This window comes from Triticum urartu, chromosome 3A, assembly GCF_056163025.1.
Source record: "Triticum urartu cultivar PI428250 chromosome 3A, HENAU_Tu73, whole genome shotgun sequence".
Lineage (NCBI taxonomy): Eukaryota > Viridiplantae > Streptophyta > Magnoliopsida > Poales > Poaceae > Triticum > Triticum urartu.
This window is the reverse complement of record NC_141875.1, coordinates 497,725,876-497,749,249: the sequence shown is the minus strand read 5'-3', so window position 1 is coordinate 497,749,249 and position 23,374 is coordinate 497,725,876.

Sequence of the window (23,374 nt, the reverse complement as noted above, 5' to 3'; positions counted from 1 at the left end):
TAGTTCGATAACCTTGGTCTCATCACTGAGTTAAATACCTACCATAGTTGTGCTTCATCATTTACCCACTTGAGGACGAGCAGGAATTAAGCTTGGGGATGCTGATACGTGTAACGCCCCGAGACCAATGTGCCAGGTGTTCTCCAGTTATTCGTTGTTGTTGCCTTGTCTTTGCTTGCGTGTCATGCATGCCATATCATGTCATCATGTGCATTTCATTTGCATACATGTTCGTCTCATGCATCCGAGCATTTTCCCCGTTGTCTGTTTTGCAATACGGCGCTCCTATGTCACCCGGTGTACCTTTCTACCGCTTTTCGTGTGCGGGTACTAAACGTTTTCGGATTGGACCGAGACTTGTCATGCGGCCTTGTTTTACTACCGGTAGACCGCCTGTCAAGTTTCGTACCATTTGGACTTTGTTTGATACTCCCAGCTAAACTCATTCCATCATCTAGAGCGTTCGATCACGATCGCGTGGCCGCAAACCGCACCTCATTTGGAGCTTCCTAGCTCCCTCTACCTCTATAAATAGATCCCCTTCCGAAATCCCGGGTCTCCTCCACCCCTAACCCTAGAAAATCTCCACCCGCCGCCGCCGGATAAAAACCGGCCGACGGACGTGTCCGCCCGCACCGCTCGACCAGTCGCCGTCCGCCACGTGTCCCAGCCTGCGTCCCACCGCCGCTCTCTCCGCCGCCGGCCCGGGAAGCCCGAATCGGGCCCCCGAGGCCCATCCGCCGCCAGCGCGCACCGAGCCGCCGCCCGGGTTCTCCTCCGCCGACGCCGGTGTTGACCGCCATCCGCCGCCGCCTTGCCCAGTCGCTGCCCCGCCGTCCGCCACCGCCTTCGCCGCGCCGGCCCACCGCCGGAGTAGCACGTCTCCCGCGGCGTTTGACGCCGTCCCTCCATTGCCCGCGCGCCACCGCGGCGCCATCGCCGGCTTCCCCCGTCCCGGCAACGGATCCGGCAAGTCCCCCTCGCACCGGCAAGTTTCTTCAACTCCGGCGACTCCGCATAGTGCTTCCGGCGAACCTCAGCTTCCGCGCCACCCCGATCCAGATCCAGATCCGTTAGGGTTGACTTTTTGCCCTAACCACTATTATTTTTGGCATTTTTCATCATGGCATAACTCTGCATCCGTGGCTCCGTTTCATGCGTGTAGCATATCAAAATGTTCGTCTCGACGAGTACATCATTTCATCTCATTGCATCATTTTCATTTGAGCTCATCTTGATGCCTGAAATGCTATTGGAAGAGGGATGTGTGTTGATTATTTCAGATCTATTTCAACAAACGGCCTTTTGTCATTTTTGCCATGATTAATGTGTGCATGCTATGATCCTAAGCTCTACATGTGTTTTGAGGAATGTCATGCCATCTTTACAGGGGTGTATGTCCTGTATTTTTGTGATCTTCGTGGTGACTAGCACAAGCATGCAAAGTAGCTTACTTAATGATGTTGATTTCAGGGACTTGAATTTCACTACGTCCTTGCCCTGTCATTATTTTTTATGCCATATGTTCATGTTGTTTCCTAGTGATCCGTGCCTATTTTGAGCATGATCAGTAAAGATGTTTTGTAGATAATGTTGTGCTCTATCCATCCATGTCTTTGTTTGCAATTATGGAGCACCCTAGCTTGAGTCAATCGAGCTCTACTTTTGCTATAAAATGTTCCTGGCAGATTGTTAACATGTTTAGCGATTTTGCCGAGCTTGTTGTACTTGATCCGTGCATGCTATGATGTTGTTCTTGCCATGTCTAGCTTCTATGCCATGTCTATTTGCTGGGTGTATGCTTAGTTTGTCATGCAGTGCCTCGTAGTGAGTGCATCGACCTCGTAAACATGCCTACTTGTTAATCTGTTTTGCATGCTCCAGTTTTTCACTAAGTCTGAATCTGTTTATGTTTTTACTATGTTCACATGCTTGCAATTGTACTTTCTGATCCCTTTTGGCTTATGGTCACTAAGGGACTTTTGTTATATGTTTTTAGTAGATTCATGCCATGCCTTGCCTTGCCATGATATGTTCCTGTAGCATATAGTTATCCTGCTCTAAACATTGCTTCCTGCTGATAAATTCCTGACTTGCTGTTAATTTCACTAAGTCTGTAACCAGTAATCTTTTGCACTTTTGCCATGCTTGTTTGAGTTTGCTATTGAGTGAATTAGCCGTAGCTCAGTGTTCATCTTTTGTCAAGCATCATGAGTGGATCCCTACCATGTATTTTGTTGTCATGTTGGAGTGCTGTAGCATATTGTTCTTGATGCATTTAGGAGGCTACTAACTGTTTATCGCAGTCCGGTGCCATATTTGTTTTGCTTGCCATTTCCAAACCGTGCATCTGATTTCGGTGATCTTTATATCGATTTCAACCGAAATCAACTCCTCTTTCCAGTGGAACTCTTGTATTTCCAAGTTGAGTCCAGGTTCAATCATTCCTTTCCAAATCATGCATATGCACCGCATACCACATCCCGCATATCATGCCATGTTCATGTGTTGGTTGTTTACTTTGTTGTGTGCTTCTTTCCGGTGTTGCTTCTTTGGGTTGGTTCCGATAACGTCGCGTTTGTGAGGACCCGTTCGACTATGTCCGTTTGTCTTCTTCATGGACTTGTTCTTCTTCCTTGCGGGATTTCAGGCAAGATGACCATACCCTCGAAATCACTTCTATCTTTGCTTGCTAGCTGCTTGCTCTTTTGCTATGCCTATGCTGCGATACCTACCACTTGCTTATCATGCCTTCCATATTGTTAAGCCAAGCCTCTGACCCACCTTGTCCTAGCAAACCGTTATTTGTCTATGTTACCGCTTTGCTCAGCCCCTCTTATAGCGTTGTTAGTTGCAGGTGAAGATTGGAGTTTGTTCCTTGTTGGAACATGGATATTTTGTTAGGATATCACAATATCTCTTATTTTAATTAATGAATCTATATACTTGGTAAAGGGTGGAAGGCTCGGCCTTATGCCTGGTGTTTTGTTCCACTCTTGCCGCCCTAGTTTCCGTCATATCGGTGTTATGTTCCCGGATTTTGCGTTCCTTACACGGTTGGGTTATAATGGGAACCCCTTGACAGTTCGCCTTGAATAAAACTCCTCCAGCAATGCCCAACCTTGGTTTTACCATTTGCCACACCACCACCTACTTTTCCCTTGGGAGTCGCTCTCTCGAGGGTCATCTTTATTTTAACCCCCCCGGGCCAGTGCTTGTCTAAGTGTTGGTCCAAATCGGGCAGCCTGCGGGGCCACCTCGGGGAAACTCGAGGGCTGGTTTTACTCGTAGCTTGACCTATCTGAGTGTGCCGTGAGAACGAGATATGTGCAGCTCCTATCGGGATTTGCCGGCGCATCTGGGAGGTTTTGCTGGACTTGTTTTACCACTGTCGAGGATGTCTTGTAACCGGGATGCGGAGTGTGATCGGATTGTCTTGGGAGAAGGAATATCCTTCGTTGACCGTGAGAGCTTGTGATGCGCTAAGTCAGGACACCCCTGCAGGGATTGAACTTTCAAAAGCCGTGCCCACGGTTATGGGCAGATGAGAATTTGTTAATGTCCGGTTGTAGAAAACCTGAAACTTGTGTTAATTAAAATGCATCAACCGCGTGTGTAGCCGTGATGGTCTCTTCTCGGCAGAGTCCGGGAAGTGAACACGGTGTTGGAGTTATGCTTGACGTAGGTTGTTCTAGGTTGTTCTAAGACTTCAATGCTTATGTTAGTAGACAATTGAAATGTAATGCTTATATGATTGAACACTTGAGTGATTATATGTCTAGAGTTAAAGGTGAACATAAGCTTATTAGTAAACATGCTTCTATGGTTACCACTCAAGTAGAACAAGTGCTTAAAGCTCAAATGATTTTCACACCAAATTAAATAATAAGAAAAATGATAATGATGTTAGAGTTATGACTAAAGGGGGTAAAATGACTCAGGAACCTTTGAATAAGTTGACACCTACTGAAATATCTTTGCAAATAGCCGATAAATCAACTGCTATACATGTCGGTATTTGTGAGGATGTGCCTGTTGTGGTTGCAAACGTTTCTATTTTAACAGACTTTGTTATTCTTGATATTCCTGAGGATGATAGTATGTCTATTATTCTTGGTAGACCCTTTTGAATACTGCAGGGGCTGTTATTGATTGCAACAAAGGCAATGTCACTTTTCATGTTAATGGTAATGAGCATACGGTACACTTTCCGAGGAAACAACCTTAAGTCCACAATATTAATTCTATTGGAAAAAACTTCAACGATTACTATTGGAGGTTTTGAATTTCCTCTTCCTACTGTCAAGAAGAAATATGATATTCTTATTGTTGGGGACATGCATATCCCGGTTGAGGTAACCTAGTGTTATTAGAAAATTCTCCGGTTTCATGTTATTCGAAAAGAGTTTGTTAACAAGACTTGATCAACCTTGTTAGTGGATTCCTTTTGATGAGCATGAGATGGATGAAGTTAGAAGGCACAACCCTCTGTACCCTCTTTTTACTTTCTGTTATCTAGATTAAATAAAGCAAAAATAGTATTTTCTGTCTGTTTTCTGAATTAACCTTGCAATAAAAAACCCCGAAAATAAAAGTTCTCCAAATGCCCTGAAAATTTTACATGATTTTTTCTAGAATATTTAAGAATTATTGGCACTGAGATCACACCTGGGGGCCACACCACCTGGCCACGAGGGTCTAGGGGGCGCCTCCTGCCTCATGGATCCCACGTGGGCCCCCTCCACTTATTCTTGCACCCACATACTTCGTATTCCTCCAGAAAAAATCCTCCACCAGCTCAAACCCGAGTTCTAGCTCATCTTGCTGCCATTTTCGATCTCCTTGCTCAAAGCTCCATTCACAAAACTGCTTTGGGGGATTGTTCTTCGGTATGTGACTCCTCCAATGGTCCAATTAGTTTTTGTTCTAGTCCTTTATTTATTGCAAATTTATGCTACTTAGGTGACCCTGTTCTTGAGCTTGCATGTCAAATTTATGTGGTCAAAAGTAGTTTCAATGCATGATATGGCCTCTAGGCACTTGTAGGAGTAGTTGCTATCAATCTTGTTGAGTTTGATTCACTTTTATTTTGAGTCACTAAAAATTTCCGAAATTTTTCAGAGAAAGAAAATGATGAAGAGATTGTTGAGGGGCTCTTCGAGCCGAAGCTCGATGGATAAGCAAGGTGAAGCGAATAAGAAGCCCAAATATAATATCCCTTGCACTACGGAGGTTCGGCCGTGTGAATGGCCTTGTGATGAGTAGAAAATCAATACCAAACAGAGTCCAAATGCAGCGAAACTTTTTGAAGATTTTTCTGGACCAGAAGACACAAGATGGGCCGAAGAAGTACTAGAGGGGTGCCCCGAGGGGGGCACAACCCACGTGGGCGCGCCTGGGTTAAACTTTATTTTCTGTTTATTTTTGAAAATTAGAGATGACATATGCAAATTTTCTTAGAACAGCAAAAGAATACCACATATAGGTAGCTATAGTGGACTCATGTGGCAAAACTGGTTTAAAGGTTTTTGGATGCACAAGTAGTGATCATACTTAGTGTAAAATGAAGGCTAGCAAAAGATTGGGAAGCGACCAACTAAGAAACGAATGATCTCATAAGCGAGCATTAAGCATAACTAACACTGAATAATGCACCATAAGTAGGATATAATTTCATTGCATAACTATTAACTTTTGTGCTTGCATAGGGAATCACAAACCTTAACACCAATATTCTTACTAAGCACAATTACTCATCAAGATGACTCACATATCACATCATCATATCTCAAAACTTTTACTAAGAATCAAGTTTATTTTGTCCAATGATCTTCATGAAATTTTTTATTGTATCCTTCTTGGATATCTATCACTTTGGGACTAATTTTCATGTGTTGCTTTTGACAAGCTCAAACAAATATAAGTGAAGATCATGAACATAATATTTGTTTCTCTCAAATTAATTTAAGTGAAGCAAGAGATAATTTCTTGAAAATTTTACTAACTCTCAAACAAATCTAAGTGAAGCATGAGAGCATTTCTTCAAAAATACTAAAGCACACCATTCTCAAAAAGATATAAGTGAAGCACTAGAGCAAGTCCATAGCTCATAAAAATTTAAGTGAAGCATAGAGAGCAATTCTAACAAGTCATGACATAATTTTGGCTCTCTCAAATAGGTGTGTCCAGAAAGGATTGATGACTTAAGACACAAAATAAAACAAGCAAAGACTCATATCGTACAAGACGCTCTAAGCAAAACACATATCATGTGACGAATAAAAATATAGTTTTGAGTAAAATACCGATGGTCGCTAGAAGAAAGAGGGGATGCCACTCGGGGGCATCCCCAAGCTTAGTTGGTTGCTCATTCTTGGATAATATCTTGGGATGCCGGAGCATCCCCAAGCTTAGGCTCTTCTATCCTTTATTCCTTCATCCATCGTAAGATAACCCAAAACTTGAAAACTTCAATCACACAAAACTCAACAAAACCTTCGTGCGATCCGTTAGTATAAGAATAATAAATCACTACTATAAGTACTGTATCAAACCAATTCATATTTTTTTTTATATTATATCTACTGTATTACAACTTTTCTATTGCAAAAAATCATCAAAGAAAACCATAGAGCCATCAAAATAAGCACACAACACAAAGAAAACAGAATCTGTCAAAACAGAACAGTCTGTAGCAATCTGACTATTTAGAATACTTCTATAACTCCAAAAAATTTGAACAATTAGGATGACCTGAGCAATCTGTATATTGATCTCCTTCAAGTGGAATGGGTATTTTATCGCTCTCTGGTAAAAACTGGAAATTATTTTCGTGAGCGTAAAAGTTTCTGTTTTTTCAGGAAGATCAAACAACTATCACCCAAGAAGATCCTAAAGGCTTTGCTTGGCACAAACACTAATTAAAAGATAAAAACACAATCATAATAGTAGCGTAATTGTGCTAACACTCAAAAACAGGAAGCAAAAGGCAAAAATAAAATTTATTCATTGGGTTGCCTCCCAACAAGCGCTATAGTTTTACGCCCTTAGCTAGGCATAAAGCAAGGATCTAAGTTTTGTCATCTTTGGTTCGAGATCCATAATATGCCCTCATGATTTATTCATATGGTGGCCTAATTCTTTTTCTAGGAAAGTGTTCCATACCCTTCCTCAAAGGAAATTGAAACTTAATATTGCCTTCTTTCAAATCAATCATGACACCAATAGTGCGTAAAAAAAGTATACCAAGAATAATTGGACAAGACGGATTGCAATAAATATCAAGAACAATAAAATCTATGGGCACATAATTCCTATTTTCAAGAATAAGAACATCATTAATTATTCCCATAGGCTTTTTAATACTAGAATCCGCCAAGTGTAAATTCAAAGAACACGATTCAAGATCGGTAAGACCAAGCACATCACATAAAGATTTCGGAATAGTAGAAACACTTGCACCCAAGTCACACAAAGCAAAGCACTCATAATTTTTAATCTTGACTTTGATAGTAGGTTCCCACTCATTATGCAATTTTCTAGGAATTGATACTTCTAATTCCAATTTTTCTTCAAAAGCTTTCATCATAGCATCAACAATATGTTTAGTAAAAGCTTTATTTTGTTCATAGGCATGGGGTGAATTTATCATGGATTGCAACAAAGAAATACAATAAATCAAAGAGCAACTATCATAATTAAAGTCTTTGTAATCCAAAATATTGGGCACATCACTAGCTAAATTTTTGACCTCTCCAAACCCACTTTCATCAATTTTCTCAACAAGATTTCACCCTCCAAAATATTGGGACGCCTTCTACCTAAAGTTGACTCTTCTCTAGTCCCTTTTTCATCAATATTAATTATACTAAACAAGGAATCGATAGAAGAAACACCAATAATTTTAAGATCTTCATCACTTTTACTAAAGAAATCGCTAGAAAATGCTTTTTCTAAAAATTCTCTTTTAGCTCTAAGCATAGCGGTTCTTTTCTTATTTCCATCCATAGAAACATAAAGAGCTTTAATTGATTCATCAACCTTCGGCACATAAATTTTCAACTTGATATTTTCCACATCATAAGAAATTCTATCAACACTTCTAGACAAATCATCAATCTTACTCAACATTTCTTCTATGGAAGTGTTGAAAACTTTTTGGGTATTGATAAATTCTTTAATATTATACTCAAGATCAGAGGTGTTCCTATTATTATTATAAGATTGATTTCTATAGGAATTACCATAATTATTAGAGCAATTACTAGGAAAAGGCCTAGGATTAAAATTACCTCTATAAGCATTGTTATTGAAATTGTTTCAAGAGATAAAATTAAGATCAATAGGAGCACTTCTACTAGCAACCAATTTCACAAGAGCATCAACTTTCTCACTCAAAGAAGAAATTTCTTCAACTGAATTAACTTTTTTACTAGTAGGAGGCCTTTCGTTATGCCATCCCAAAAATTTTCCATAATATTATCAAGAAATTTGGTGTCTTCACCCAAAGTGATTTCCATAATAGTACCACCCACAACGGAATCTAAAATATTACGAGAAACAAAATTCAACCCCGCATAAATTTTTTGTATGATCATCCAAAGATTTAACCCATGAGTTGGGCCATTCCTTAGCATCATTTTCATCCTTTCCCAAGATTGTGCAACATGCTCGTGTTCAAGTTGCTTGAAATTCATGGTTTGGGTTCTAAGGGAAATAATTTTTCAGGACCCCGATTCCAAGTCACATCGATCTAGCCGGTAACACCTCATATCACATTGCGGCCTCACGCACGGTGTCCCCACGGGTGTCGCCTTACCATGGCCCGGGGCCGTTTGCGCCTTTTGGCTCACGTATACGATAGTGTCGCCAGCATCCATATCACAGAGAACCCGGGCCGACATGGCTAGTCGTGAACCCAAAGCGGCACAGACATATGGAGACAGGCATACATGAATCACATCGAGCATGTCGGTCATCAGCGAGTGAATCCGGGCTGTAGCACTAGGCTAACAGGACTCCGGGGAACCCGGGCTGTAGCAGGCTAGGTAGGACTCCAGAAGTCACCGCATGACATTTCCCCAAAGGGACAGACATAGGAACAAAGTGAAACACATGCCGGCCAGTCATGTGTCCTGAGCAGTAGTGCTGGGCTAGCAGGACTCCGGTGAATCGGGCTATAGCGGACTACTATGGCTCGAGGAGCACTAGATTACATTTCCCCATAAGAGAGGCTGCCAAGGATAAACAACTAGATTGTCGGATCCCACACATACCAAGCATTTCAATCATACACACAATATGCTCGATATGTGCAAATACAACATGGCATCACAACAAAACTCTACAACTCAAGTACTTTTATTTAAAGGCTCCAGAGAGCCATACATAACATGTTCATACAAGTAGGGGTCACATGACCCGACACTCAAGTCATACAAGCATACAAGCACATACGGAAGCAAATAGTCTGAGTACAGACACTAGAAAGAAAGAAGGCTTCTCGAAGCCTGTCTATCTACATAGGGCCCTCCATGGCCAGGATCACCACCTGGGTGGCAAGTCACTCATCGACGTCGAGATCTACATAAAACCCATCGGAGGGGGCGGTGTTGTCGTCTGAAAACAGTAATTAAGCAAACATGAGTACAAAGGTACTCAGCAAGTCTTAAATCAGAACCTACTATACATGCTCACTCTCAAGAAGGTGGTGGAGTTATTGCAGCAAGCCAGCTTTGACTCTTGGCTAAGCTATCCTATAGGACACCACTAGTAAAATAGTTTTCGCACATGAGTCCACTAATCACCAACACAATACTGCACTGGGGATCCTCCCTCGTCATCCTACGAGAGAGCCATCCTCGGTACTCACACTTATCTTGAGTCTTCTAGTAGTAACCATTAACTTGTCTATGAACTGTATAGGCAACCAAGTAGTCCTTTACCACGGACGCGGCTATTCGAATAGTTTTATACCCTGCAGGGGTGTACTTCGTCACACATGTTTCCACCACTTAGCGTCTGCACACGACATGTGCTCGGCGGACTTCAAGCGAAAGCCGACTTGGGTGTAGACCACGACCTGACTAACCGCACAAGTCTCTAGTCCAGGTTTATCGCCTATTCAGGTTCCATCCGCAAGGAAATCCGGCCGGGGTGTCCTCAACGGCCCCAAACGATGTGTACAGGGTCCCGAGATGCCAAACGGGCGCCCGGCATACCCGGCCACAGTGTATCTATCACGTCATAGCCCACCCCTAGGGTCAGCGCTACGCACGGCCGCCAACACATAACCTACAAACACCAGAAACTAGTTGCAACTCCTGGACAGAGGACGAGAGGGGTCAGTAAGTCGAGCGAAGTCATATTTTAGGGCCCAATGTGTGGTAGTAGCTGAATCTTAAATCACGCATACAGATCTCAGTTCTTATGGACGGCCTCAATGAAACAACCCACCATGTACTCCTACATGGCCTCTCATCGATACCTTTACCAAATCTTGTCCAACACATCCCTCACATTACCGTCATAATCATTTCACTCTAGCCCATCACCCAGATGAACCAGACCTGACACAACTCTAAGCATAGCAGGCATAGCAAGGTAGGAAACACATACATGGCTCAATCAACTCCTACACATGCTAGTGGGTTTCATCTAGTTACTGTGGCAATGACAGGTCATACAGAGGATAATGGTTCAACTACCATAGCACACAGCAGTTTGAAACGTTGTTGTCTTAATGCAGTAAATGAGAGCAGAGGCGAGAACATGGGATTGTATCGATATGATCAATGGGGCTGCTTGCCTGATGGAGTGGTAGTAGGGTACTGCCCTTCAGCTGCATACTCGGAGATATCCTCGGAGGCAGAACCTACCACGAAAGACACCACAGAGTATAATCAACACATGGCAATATGCAACAATATGATGCATGCTATGACATGGCAAAATGATGTGTCCTGCCTAATGCAATGTGAAACAAGTTGAAATGGTTCCATTTGAATCAAAGATTCAAATGAAAGCTTAAGCTCTTATGCATAATAAGTGTATTAGCTTGTTTCACCTAAACAGCAAGGTTAAAGTGTTTTGTCATGCATGAAACCATTACAGATGGATAGATTGAATTTTTCTAATTATTTTTCATATATAATTTGTTTGATTTGGAGCTATGGTTGATTTTCTATGATTTTTTTAGAAGTTTAGGCTATTTTCTAGAATTTCCTATATAAAAATAAATCCAGAAAATGAATAATTACGTCAGCACTGCGTCACTGTGATGTCAGCGAGTCAAAGGCGCCAGCCCAGGTCAAACCTGACTGGTGGGCCCGGTCTGTCAGTGTCTCAGCTAACTAACAGAGTTTAGTTAATACTAACTAACTGTCAGTGGGGCCTAGGCCCGCATGTCAGTGACTTAAACTAACTAACATTAGTTAGCACTAATCCTAAACTAATTAACAGGTCGGCCCCACCTGTCATAGGTTCAGGGGGAAGTCAACTTGGGCCCACACGGGTCAGATGTGGTCAACTCGCCGGCGGCTTGACACCGGCGATGACCGATGCGGCGGAGGGGCTCGGGTTTTGCCCACAGTTGACCAAATCGACCGTGGTTTGGTCCTACGTGTAGCTGGGAGCAAGCCACAGCGTTTGGTGGTGGAAGTGGAGCTCGGGGAGGCCGGGAACGACGCCGGCGATGACCTTGCCAGTCGCCGGAGTTTGGGCGAGGATGAACCCGAAGCTACGGGGCACGGCGAGGCGCGGGGAGTGGTGCGTCAGGCTCCTGGGGATGTGGTGAGTGTGGTGACGCGCTCGGGATCGAGCTTACGCGCCTGTGGCCATGGCAGCAACATAGCCGGCGGAGCCGAGCTCTCGGCCGTGATGGCCAACGGGGTTAGAGGGCAGCTCGAGCGACGTGGCTAGGGGGAGAAGAGAGAGAAGCTCACGGCGAGTGCAACGGGCGTCGAAGCAGGCTCGGGGAAGCTTGGGAGGCGGCAAATCGTTGGCGACGATCTCCGGTGACCGACGAGGGGAACGGCAGCGGTGGCGGCGTTGCAGCACGTTCGAGGCCTCGTGGCTCGTCGAGGAGGTCGAGGGAGATGCTGCGGAGCTCGTGGGCACGGTGGGGTGACACGGGGACGACGGTGGCTGCGGCTACGGCGGCAAGACGGCGGCGGCTGTGTCGGCCATGGCTTCGGGGGAGCAAGGGAGAGAGGCAGGGAGCGAATGAGATGTCCACGGGGTCGGGGCGGCGACGTGGAGCTCGCCCAGGTGTCCTGGCCTCACGGGCGGCAAGCAGCTGACGCCGTGGCGAGCTCGTGCTCGCCGGCGTCACCTCTGTGCTCCCTGGCGTCACCTCTGTGCCTGCCTGGCAAGGGAGAAGCAGCTGGCTGGCACGGGCCAACACAGTGCTGGGCCGGCCAGGTGGGCTGCCAGGTGGGCTGCGGCCAGGTAAGTTTCCTGCTCCTCTTTTATTTCTGTTTTTCTATTTTTCTGTAAGTTTGTGGCTTTATTAAAAATACTTAGGCACTTACAAAAATCCTGAAAATAATCATAGGCTCTGTTTAGATTATTTCCAACAGCCCACACTTATTTCCAGAATTATTTGAGCATTTGAAATATTTTATAGCATTTAAATGCCCAAATTCAAATACTTATGATTTAATTCAAAGAATCCAGAATGTCCTAGAAAAGAGTGCACCATTTTTTCCAGGGGTTTAAGCCCAATCCAGAGATGATGAACATTTTGTGAAGGGCATTTTGGGTTCATTGAAAATATTTTTAGTAAACCCTAGTTGTTTCCAGGGGGTGCTGGGGTTCTGTCATCCCCATTTCAAGTTTCTGTAAAAGTAGACATGATGCAACACTCTAATGCATGAACTAGCTAGGGTGTGACAACTCACCCCCACTCAAAATAATCTCGTCCCGAGATTTAGGATCCTCCGGGAAGAAGGTGGGGTACTCGAGTCAAAGACGATCCTCCCTTTCCCAAGTAGCTTCCTTCCTGTAATGGTGTGACCATTGAACCTTCAGAAACTTGATGTTATGGCGTCGAGTGGTACGCTCGGCTTGATCAAGGATACGAACGGGATATTCCCGATATGAGAGGTTATCTTGTAGATCAAGCATTTCGTGGTCCACTCCACGGATAGGATCCGCGAAGCAACGCCTGAGTTGAGAAACGTGGAAGACATCGTGAACTCTGGAAAGATGCGGAGGTAGTTCCAATTGGTAGGCAACTTCTCCTCGTTTGGCAAGAATGCGAAAGGGTCCAATGTAACGAGGAGCCAATTTGCCTTTGATACCGAAGTGATGGGTTCCCTTTAACAGAGTAACCTGAAGGTAAGCCTTCTCGCCGACTTCGTAATACATGAGGTTATGTTTACGATCATATTGGCTCTTTTGACGAGATTGGGCTGTTTTCAATTTCTCACGAATAACGCGAACCTGCTCTTCTGCTTCCTGAATCATATTCGGGCCAAAGAGTTGTCTTTCCCCGGTTTCTGACCAGTTAAGAGGCGTTCGACATTTTCGTCCATAGAGAACTTCGAAAGGAGCTTTGCCCAAGCTAGCTTGATCACTATTGTTATAAGCAAACTCCGCGAATGGAAGGCACTTCTCCCAACCCATTCCGAATGAGATGACAGAAGCTCGGAGCATATCTTCCAGAATTTGATTGACTCGCTCTACTTGACCACTTGATTGAGGGTGGAAGGTGGTGCTAAAAGAGAGACGAGTTCCCATAACATTTTGGAAACTTCCCCAAAATCGAGAGGTGAAGAGACTACCACGGTCTGAGTTAATTTCCAATGGGACACCATGAAGAGACACTATTCGGGAGATGTATAGGTCAGCTAGCTGGCTAGCGGTGATACTCTCACGAACAGGTAGGAAATGGGCTACTTTGGAAATACGGTCGATCACGACAAAGATAGCATTATTCCCTCTCTTGGTCCTGGGAAACCCAGTAATGAAATCCATACTGATTTTATCCCATTTCCACTCAGGAATAGCCAAAGGTTGAAGGGTGCCGGCAGGCCGTTGGTGCTCTGCTTTAACACGATGACAGACGTCGCAACTAGCAATGTATTGAGCAATTTCTCTCTTCATCCTAGTCCACCAAAACCTCTGGCGTAGGTCTTGATACATTTTAGTACTACCGGGATGAATGGTGAGAGGGGATTCATGAGCTTCCTTAAGAATCAACTGGCGTAGATGTTGTTTCTTGGTAACCACCAAGCGGTTCTCGAAGAAGACAACACCTCGCTCATCCACGGAAAAACATCTAGCAACTCCGCTAGCAATGTTTTCCTTAATCCGGGATATGCCCTTATCACGCTTCTGGGCAGCTATGATTTGATCCGTAAGGTTAGGCTTCGCCACCAGGGTGGATAGGAATCCTCGAGGAACAATGTGAAGATTAAGCTTACAAAATTCCTCATGGAGAAGTGGTTGACTTTGTTGTAACATCAGGTTGTTACAATAGGATTTACGACTTAGCGCATCAGCCATGACATTGGCCTTACCCGGGGTGTAAGTTATTCCTAAGTCGTAATCCGAGATCAACTCGACCCAACGTCGTTGCCTGAGATTCAAATCCGGTTGGGTGAAGATATATTTCAAACTTCGGTGATCGGTGAAGATCTCGCAACGATTACCGAGAAGGTAATGTCGCCAAGTTTTGAGTGCATGGACTACATCTGCAAGCTATAGATCATGTGTGGGATAGTTTTCCTCATGTGGGTGTAATTGCCGTGAGGCATAGGCAATTACCTGACGATCTTGCATGAGTATGCAACCTAGTCCTTGTCGCGAGGCGTCGCAATAGATAATAAAGTCCTTGGAGAAATCTGGTGGTACCAGTACGGGAGCAGATGTCAAGCATCTTTTCAGTTCCTGAAAGCTGAACTCGCACTGTGGGGTCCACTCGAACTTTTTATCTTTCTTGAGGAGTTCAGTTAGAGGTTTATCAACCTTGGAGAAATTCTCGACGAAGCGGAGGCAATAGCTCGCTAAGCCAAGGAAGCTCCGAACTTGCTTGACCGTCTCAGGTGGAGTCCAAACAAGGACGGCTTGAACTCGCTCAGGATTGACAGCAATACCCTTATCAGAGATTACATGGCCTAGATAGGTCACTTCTGGCAACCAAAATTCACACTTGGAGAATTTGGCATAAAGGCGATGCTCTCGAAGTTTCGTCAATATCAGCCTTAGATGTTCGGCATGTTCCTCTTCATTCTTGGAGTAGATGAGTATATCATCGAGGTATACTATGACGAATTTATCCAAATACTCCATGAAGACCGAGTTCATTAACCGAGAGAAGGTAGCCGGGGCATTGGTTAAACCGAAGGACATGACGGTGTACTCGTATTGGCCATAACGAGTAACAAAGGCCGTTTTGGGAATGTCCCCGTTTCTGATTTTGATTTGATGGTAGCCCAACCTCAAATCCATCTTGGAAAAGACCGAGGATCCAGCGAGGTGATCATACAGATCGTTGATTCTAGGAAGCGGATACTTGTTCTTGATAGTGACCAAGTTGACAGGTCGGTAATCTACAACCATCCGATCCGTTCCATCCTTCTTCTGGACGAAGAGGACGGGGCAAGCCCAAGGAGAGGAACTAGGACAGATGAAACCCTTTTTCAAGGACTCATCGAGTTGGTTCTTAAGCTTGGCTAGTTCTAAGGGTGCCATCTTATAGGGTCTTCTAGAAATTGGAACGGTTCCTGGAACAAGGTCTATCACAAACTCGACATCCCTGTCAGGTGGAACACCTGGCAGTTCTTCTGGAAAGACATCCGGAAAGTCTCGGACTACCGGAATATCCTCAAGGTCTGGAAGGGGGTTGGCATTTAGGGAGTAAAGCTAGCGCTTGGCCACTCGAGTTAAGACATTGACTGTCTTGCCCGATGGGTGAGTAAGTTGAACGGTTCTAGTGGCACAATCAATCTTAGCATAATGAGCTGACATCTAGTCCATACCCAAGATGATGTTTATGTCCGAGGACTTGAGAGCTATTAAGCATGCAAGGAAGACAAGTCTATCGACAAGAATTTCATTCCCATGGCTTACTCTAGAAGTTTGCCATCTAGAGCCAGGGGTTTCAATTTCCATGGTAGTGGGCATGTCACAGAATGTTGTGTTATGCAATCAAGCATAGCTCTCAGATATGAATGAATGAGATGCTCCAGTATCGAAAAGAACAGATGCCGGATGGCAATTAACAAGGAGCGTACCAAGGACGACGTTAGGATCCTCATGAGCCTCCTCGGCTGAGACATAGTTGACATGGCCACGTGCAGTGGTGACCGGCTTGGCGTAGAATGTGTTTCCCGCTGGCTTACCACGACCAACAGACTTTCCAGACTGATTGGGGTTGTTGTTCTGGGGACACTCTCGACTATAGTGACCCGGCTCTCCACACTTGAAACATGTCACAACATTGGGGCGTGGAGCAGCATTAGTAGCGGGGCCACCATAGGGCTTGGGCGGTGCAAACTGATGGTTGGGATGAGGCGCCTCAAAGGATGGCCTCGGAATGAACCTGGGTGGCAGTGCCGTGCTTGGAATCCACACCCGGCGCTTCTGAGATCCAAAGCCGGATGAAGAGCCAAAATCACGAGAGTGCTTGCGTGAAGCGTCATAGTCAGACTGGCCTGTCTCAGCACTGATGGCTTTATTGACCAACTTCTGAAAGGAGGTGCACTCGTGCAGACGAAGATCGCGGCGAAGCTCAGGGCTAAGTCCCTTGCGGAACCTTGCCTGCTTCTTAGCGTCGGTGGATACCTCTTCAGGAGCATATCGTGCCAGATTCCCAAATTCACGACTATATGCATCCACAGTCAGTCTTCCTTGGGTGAAATTGCAGAACTCTTCCCTCTTGCGATCTATGAGACCTTCCGGGATGTGATGCTCACGGAAATCCTCACTGAATTCAGCCCAAGTAGTGATTTGGCCGACCGGGCGCATAGCTTCAAAGTTTTCCCACCAAAGGCTAGTAGGGCCTTCGAGGTGATAGGTGGCATAGGTAACCTTATCAGCTTCGGCTACGTTAGCAGAACATAGCTTGTGTGTGATGCTGCGGAGCCAGTCATCCGCGTTGAGGGGCTCGATGAAATGATTGAACTTTGGTGGGTACAACTTGATGAAGTCATTGATTGACACCAAGTCATTTCGCTGATGGCGTGCAGTCTTCTGCTCAATCCGCTCCAGCAAGCGGTTAGTCTCACGCTTGTTTCTTTCCGCCTCCAGCATCACTTCGTCTAGAGAAGGCGGGTGAGACAGATTTTCACCCCTAACTGCACTGGCTTCCCCCTACTCCGGGGCAGCAGGGTTGCTGCGGGTGTTGACCATCCTAGGAGAAAACAAGACAACGGTTTAGATAAGGATGGCACAAACTTAGCAAGGAAGTGCAGAATGTAATGGATAACATGGAATGCTAAGATGTTCATTGCACGACATGGTAATATAGAAACTGCCATATATATACCATTGGTCATACACACCGTAAATAGTTTAGTACAAGCCCAGACTAGAGTACAACTACGGTGAAAGACATTACATCTCATCGGAGGCATTCTAAGCTCCTATACATTATTTTCTACACCTCCGGAGCGTGATACACACCAAGTCGTATCCCACGGGTCACGCAGGACTGTGGAGAATACAACTATTACAGTACTAGTGAAACTACTACTAGCTCAGACGGCTCCGTAGTAATCCTCATAAAAGTCACCACCAAAGCCTGGAAGTGGAACCTGATCATTTGGGAACAGACGGTCCTGCGGAGCTTGCGGACCATAGGGACTCGGATGTGGCCTTGGCCCCACAGGTGGTGGCAAACGGGGACCACAAGGAGGGGTGATGCCTCCTACATCGTGCCACTCCATACAATCTGGCAATCCAGACCGTACAGGGTACAGGTCCCTCATGTCCATGTATCCTGTCTGCACCGCAGGTGCAAACCGAGTTAAAGTGGCCCAATGATCAGAACGAGTGTGGAAAAGCTCCATACGCAAGGCCTGATTTTCGCGGTCCTTATCCTCGAGCATCTCGGCAGTGGTGCGGAGTAGTGACTCCTCATGTGTAGAGTCATAGTACAAGGCCTGATAGTACCCCTGTGCTCCAGGAAGTGAGGCTGGCATGTAACGGAAGTCGGTGTTCTATAGCAAGGCAGTCCTGGCTCGAATGATAGTCATCATTGAATAGGCTGCATCCTGCACCGACATGTCAATAGTGACCCCAAGTCCATAGGAACAGTGAAGGGGCTTAGTGGCTCCAGGATAAGAGGGATATATCCTGACGGTACAGAGGTACTGGCTCTGGTTGAAGTCTCTGAACTGCTCCTCGACGGTATATTCCGGATACCATCGATAGCTTGACTCGACCATCACTCGAACCAACATGGTTGTGTGGCCGGGCACATCGAGGCACCGGGTCAGACGAACCACTTGGTTCTGCGAATGGGTGGCCATCTGAAAGCACAGAATAATGCAAAGGCATTAGAATTTTCTAGGGGAAATCGGACAGCATAACGGCTGTAAATGCTCAGAAAAAGATTTGAGACATCCACAACAGTTTGCAATACCACTCAACAACATCATATCAAGGTTCTGATTCAACTGGCAACATACTAAAAATAGTAGAAATTGTACTGAGGTTGGTAACAACAATCCTATAAGCTACTATGGATTAGTAACACGTGAACCTGATAGAAGAAGAGAGCCTAGTCCTTAACCCACGTTGAAAGAGAAGAGAATGACTCAGATCAGAGGGCATAAGGTAAAGGAGTAAAAAGAGCCTTACGTTCCCTCCCACAATCAATTCCCCTACATATAACTAAAGCATTTCTAGACTCGACATCGACCAGTTTGGCTCAACGAACCAACAGGCAGTCCGGCTCTGATGCCAACGCTGTCAGGACCCCGATTCCAAGTCACATCGATCTAGCCGGTAACACCTCATATTACATTGCGGCCTCACGCACGGTATCCCCACGGGTGTCGCCTTACCATGGCCCGGGGTCGTTTGCGCCTTTTGGCTCACGTATATGATAGTGTCGCTAGCATCCATATGAAAGAGAACCCGGGCCGACATGGCTAGTCGTGAAACCAAAGCGGCACAGACCCATAGAGACATGCATACATGAATCACATCGAGCATGTCGGTCATCGGCGAGTGAATCTGAGCTGTAGCACTGGGCTAACAGGACTCCGGGGAACCCGGGCTGTAGCAGGCTAGGCAGGGCTTCGGAAGTCACCGCGTGACATTTCCCCGAAGGGACAGGCATAGGAATGAAGTGAAACACATGCCGGCCAGTCATGTGTCCAGAGCAGTAGTGCTGGGCTAACAGGACTCCGGTGAACCGGGCTGTAGCGGACTACTATGGCTCGAGGAGCACTAGACTACATTTCCCCATAAGAGAGGCTGCCAAGGATAAACAACTAGATTGTCAGATCCCACACATACCAAGCATTTCAATCATACACACAATATGCTCGATATGTGCAAATACAACATGGCATCACAACAAAACTCTACAACTCAAGTACTTTTGTTTAAAGGCTCCAGAGAGCCATACATAACATGTTCATACAGGTAGGGGTCACATGACCCGACACTCAAGTCATACAAGCATACAAGCACATACGGAAGCAAATAGTCTGAGTACAGACACTAGAAAGAAAGAAGGCTTCTCGAAGCCTGTCTATCTACATAGGGCCCTCCATGGCCAGGATCACCACCTGGGTGGCAAGTCACTCATCGACGTCGAGATCTACATAAAACCCATCGGAGGGGGCGGTGTTGTCGTCTGAAAACAGTAATTAAGCAAACATGAGTACAAAGGTACTCAACAAGTCTTAAATCAGAACCTACTATACATGCTCATTCTCAAGAAGGTGGTGGAGTTATTGCAGCAAGCCAGCTTTGACTCTTGGCTAAGCTATCCTACGGGACACCACTAGTAAAATAGTTTTCGCACACGAGTCCACTAATCACCAACACAATACTCCACCGTGGATCCTCCCTCGTCATCCTACGAGAGAGCCATCCTCGGTACTCACACTTATCTTGAGTCTTTTAGTAGTAACCATTAACTTGTCTATGAACTATATAGGCAACCAAGTAGTCCTTTACCGTGGACGCGGCTATTCGAATAGTTTTATACCCTGCAGGAGTGTACTTTGTCACACATGTTTCCACCACTTAGCGTCTGCACACGACATGTGCTCGGCAGACTTCAAGCGAAAGCCGATGTGGGTGTAGACCACGACCTGACTAACCACACAAGTCTCTAGTCCAGGTTTATCGCCTATTCAGGTTCCATCCGCAAGGAAATCCGGACGGGTGTCCTCAACGGCCCCAAACGATGTGTACAGGGTCCCAAGATGCCAAACAGGCGCCCGTCATACCCGGCCACAGTGTATCTACCGTGTCATAGCCCACCCCTAGGGTCAGCGCTACGCACGGCCACCAACACATAACCTACAAACACCAGAAACTAGTTGCAACTCCTAGACAGAGGACGAGAGGGGTCAGTAAGTCGAGCGGGGTCATATTTCAGGGCCCAATGTGTGGTAGTAGCTGAATCTTAAATCACGCATACAGATCTCAGTTCTTATGGACGGCCTCAATGAAACAACCCACCATGTACTCCTACATGGCCTCTCATCGATACCTTTACCAAATCTTGTTCAACACATCCCTCACATTACCGCCATAATCATTTCACTCTAGCCCATCACCCAGATGAACCAGACCTGACACAACTCTAAGCATAGCAGGCATAGCAAGGTAGGAAACACATACATGGCTCAATCAACTCCTACACATGCTAGTGGGTTTCATCTAGTTACTTTGGCAATGACAGGTCATGCAGAGGATAAGGGTTCAACTACCGTAGCACACAGCAGTTTGAAACGTTGTTGTCTTAATGCAGTAAATGAGAGCAGAGGCGAGAACATGGGATTGTATCGATATGATCAATGGGGCTGCTTGCCTGATGGAGTGGTAGTAGGGTACTGCCCTTCAGTTGGATACTCGGAGATATCCTCGGAGGCAGAACCTACCACGAAAGACACCACAGAGTATAATCAACACATGGCAATATGCAACAATATGATGCATGCTATGACATGGCAAAATGATGTGTCCTGCCTAATGCAATGTGAAACAAGTTGAAATGGTTCCATTTGAATCAAAGATTCAAATGAAAGCTTAAGCTCTTATGCATAATAAGTGTATTAGCTTGTTTCACATAAACAGCAAGGTTAAAGTGTTTTGTCATGCATGAAACCATTACAGATGGATATATTGAATTTTTCTGATCATTTTTCATATATAATTTGTTTGATTTGGAGCTATGGTTGATTTTCTATGATTTTTAGAAGTTTAGGCTATTTTCTGGAATTTCCTATATAAAAATAAATCCAGAAAATGAATAATTGCGTCAGCACTGCGTCACTGTGACGTCAGCGAGTCAAAGGCGCCAGCCCAGGTCAAACCTAACTGGTGGGCCCGGTCTGTCAGTGTCTGAGCTAACTAACAGAGTTTAGTTAATACTAACTAACTGTCAGTGGGGCCTGGGCCCGCATGTCAGTGACTTAAACTAACTAAAATTAGTTAGCACTAATCCTAACCTAATTAACAGGTCGGCCCCACCTGTCATAGGCTCAGGGGGAAGTCAATTTGGGCCCACACGGGTCAGACGTGGTCAACTCGCCGGCGGCTTGACGCCGACGACGACAGATGCGGCGGAGGGGCTCGGGTTTTGCCCACAGTCGACCAAATCGACCGCGGTTTGGTCCTACGCGTAGCTGGGAGCAAGCCACATCGTTTGGTGGTGGAAGTGGAGCTCGGGGAGGCCCGGAACGACGCCGGCGACGACCTTGGCGGTCGCTGGAGTTCGGGCGAGGATGAACCCGAAGCTACGGGCATGGCGAGGCGCGGGGAGTGGTGCGTTAGGCTCCTGGGGACATGGTGAGTGTGGTGACGCGCTCGAAATCGAGCTTACGCGCCTGTGGCCATGGCGGCGACATGGCCAGCAGAGCCGAGCTCTCGGTCATGATGGCCAACGGGGTTAGAGGGCAGCTCGAGCGACGTGGCTAGGGGGAGAAGAGAGAGAAGCTCACGGCGAGTGCAGCGGGCGTCGAAGCAGGCTCGGGGAAGCTTGGGAGGCGACGAATCGTCAGCGACGATCTCCGGTGACCGATGAGGGGAACGGCAGCGGTGGCGGCGTTGCAGCGCGTCCGAGGCCTCGTGGCTCATCGAGGAGGTCGAGGGAGATGTTGCGGAGCTCGTGGGCACGGTGGGGTGACACGGGGACAACGGTGGCTGCGGCTACGGCGGCAAGACGGCGGCGGCTGCGTCGGCCATGGCTTCGGGGGAGCGAGGGAGAGAGGCAGGGGGGCGAATGAGATGTCCACGGGGTCGGGGCGGCGACGTGGAGCTCGCCCAGGTGTCCTGGCCTCACAGGCGGCAAGCAGCTGACGCCGTGGTGAGCTCGTGCTCGCCGGCGTCACCTCTGTGCCTGCCTGGCGAGGGAGAAGCAGCTGGCTGGCACGGGCCAGCACAGTGCTGGGCCGTTCAGGTGGGCTACCAGGTAGGCTGCGGCCAGGTAAGTTTCCTGCTCCTCTTTTATTTCTGTTTTCTATTTTTCTGTAAGTTTGTGGCTTTATTAAAAATACTTAGGCACTTACAAAAATCCTGAAAATAATCATAGGCTCTGTTTAGATTATTTCCAATAGCCCACACTTATTTCCAGAATTATTTGAGCATTTGAAATATTTTATAGCATTTAAATGCCCAAATTCAAATACTTATGATTTAATTCAAAGAATCCAGAATGTCCTAGAAAAGAGTGCACCATTTTTTCCAGGGGTTTAAGCCCAATCCAGAGATGATGAACATTTTGTGAAGGGCATTTTGGGTTCATTGAAAATATTTTTAGTAAACCCTAGTTGTTTCCAGGGGGGTATTGGGGTTCTGTCATCCCCATTTCAAGTTTATGTAAAAGTAGACATGATGCAACACTCTAATGCATGAACTAGTTAGGGTGTGACATAATTTTTGCGGGAGGAAAATACTTAGTGATAAAAGCTTCTTTGCACTTATTCCAAGAATCGATACTATTGCGAGGCAAAGAAGAGAACCAAATTTTTGCAGAATCACGCAAAGAAAATGGAAATAATTTCATCTTGACCACATCATTGTCCACATCTTCTTTCTTTTGCATATCGCATAATTCCACGAAGGTATTAAGATGGGACGCGGCATCCTCATTAGGAGTACGGGAAAATTGGTCTTTCATAACAAGATTCAGCAAAGCAGTATTAATATCACAAGTCTCCGCACTAGTGGTGGGAGGAGCAAG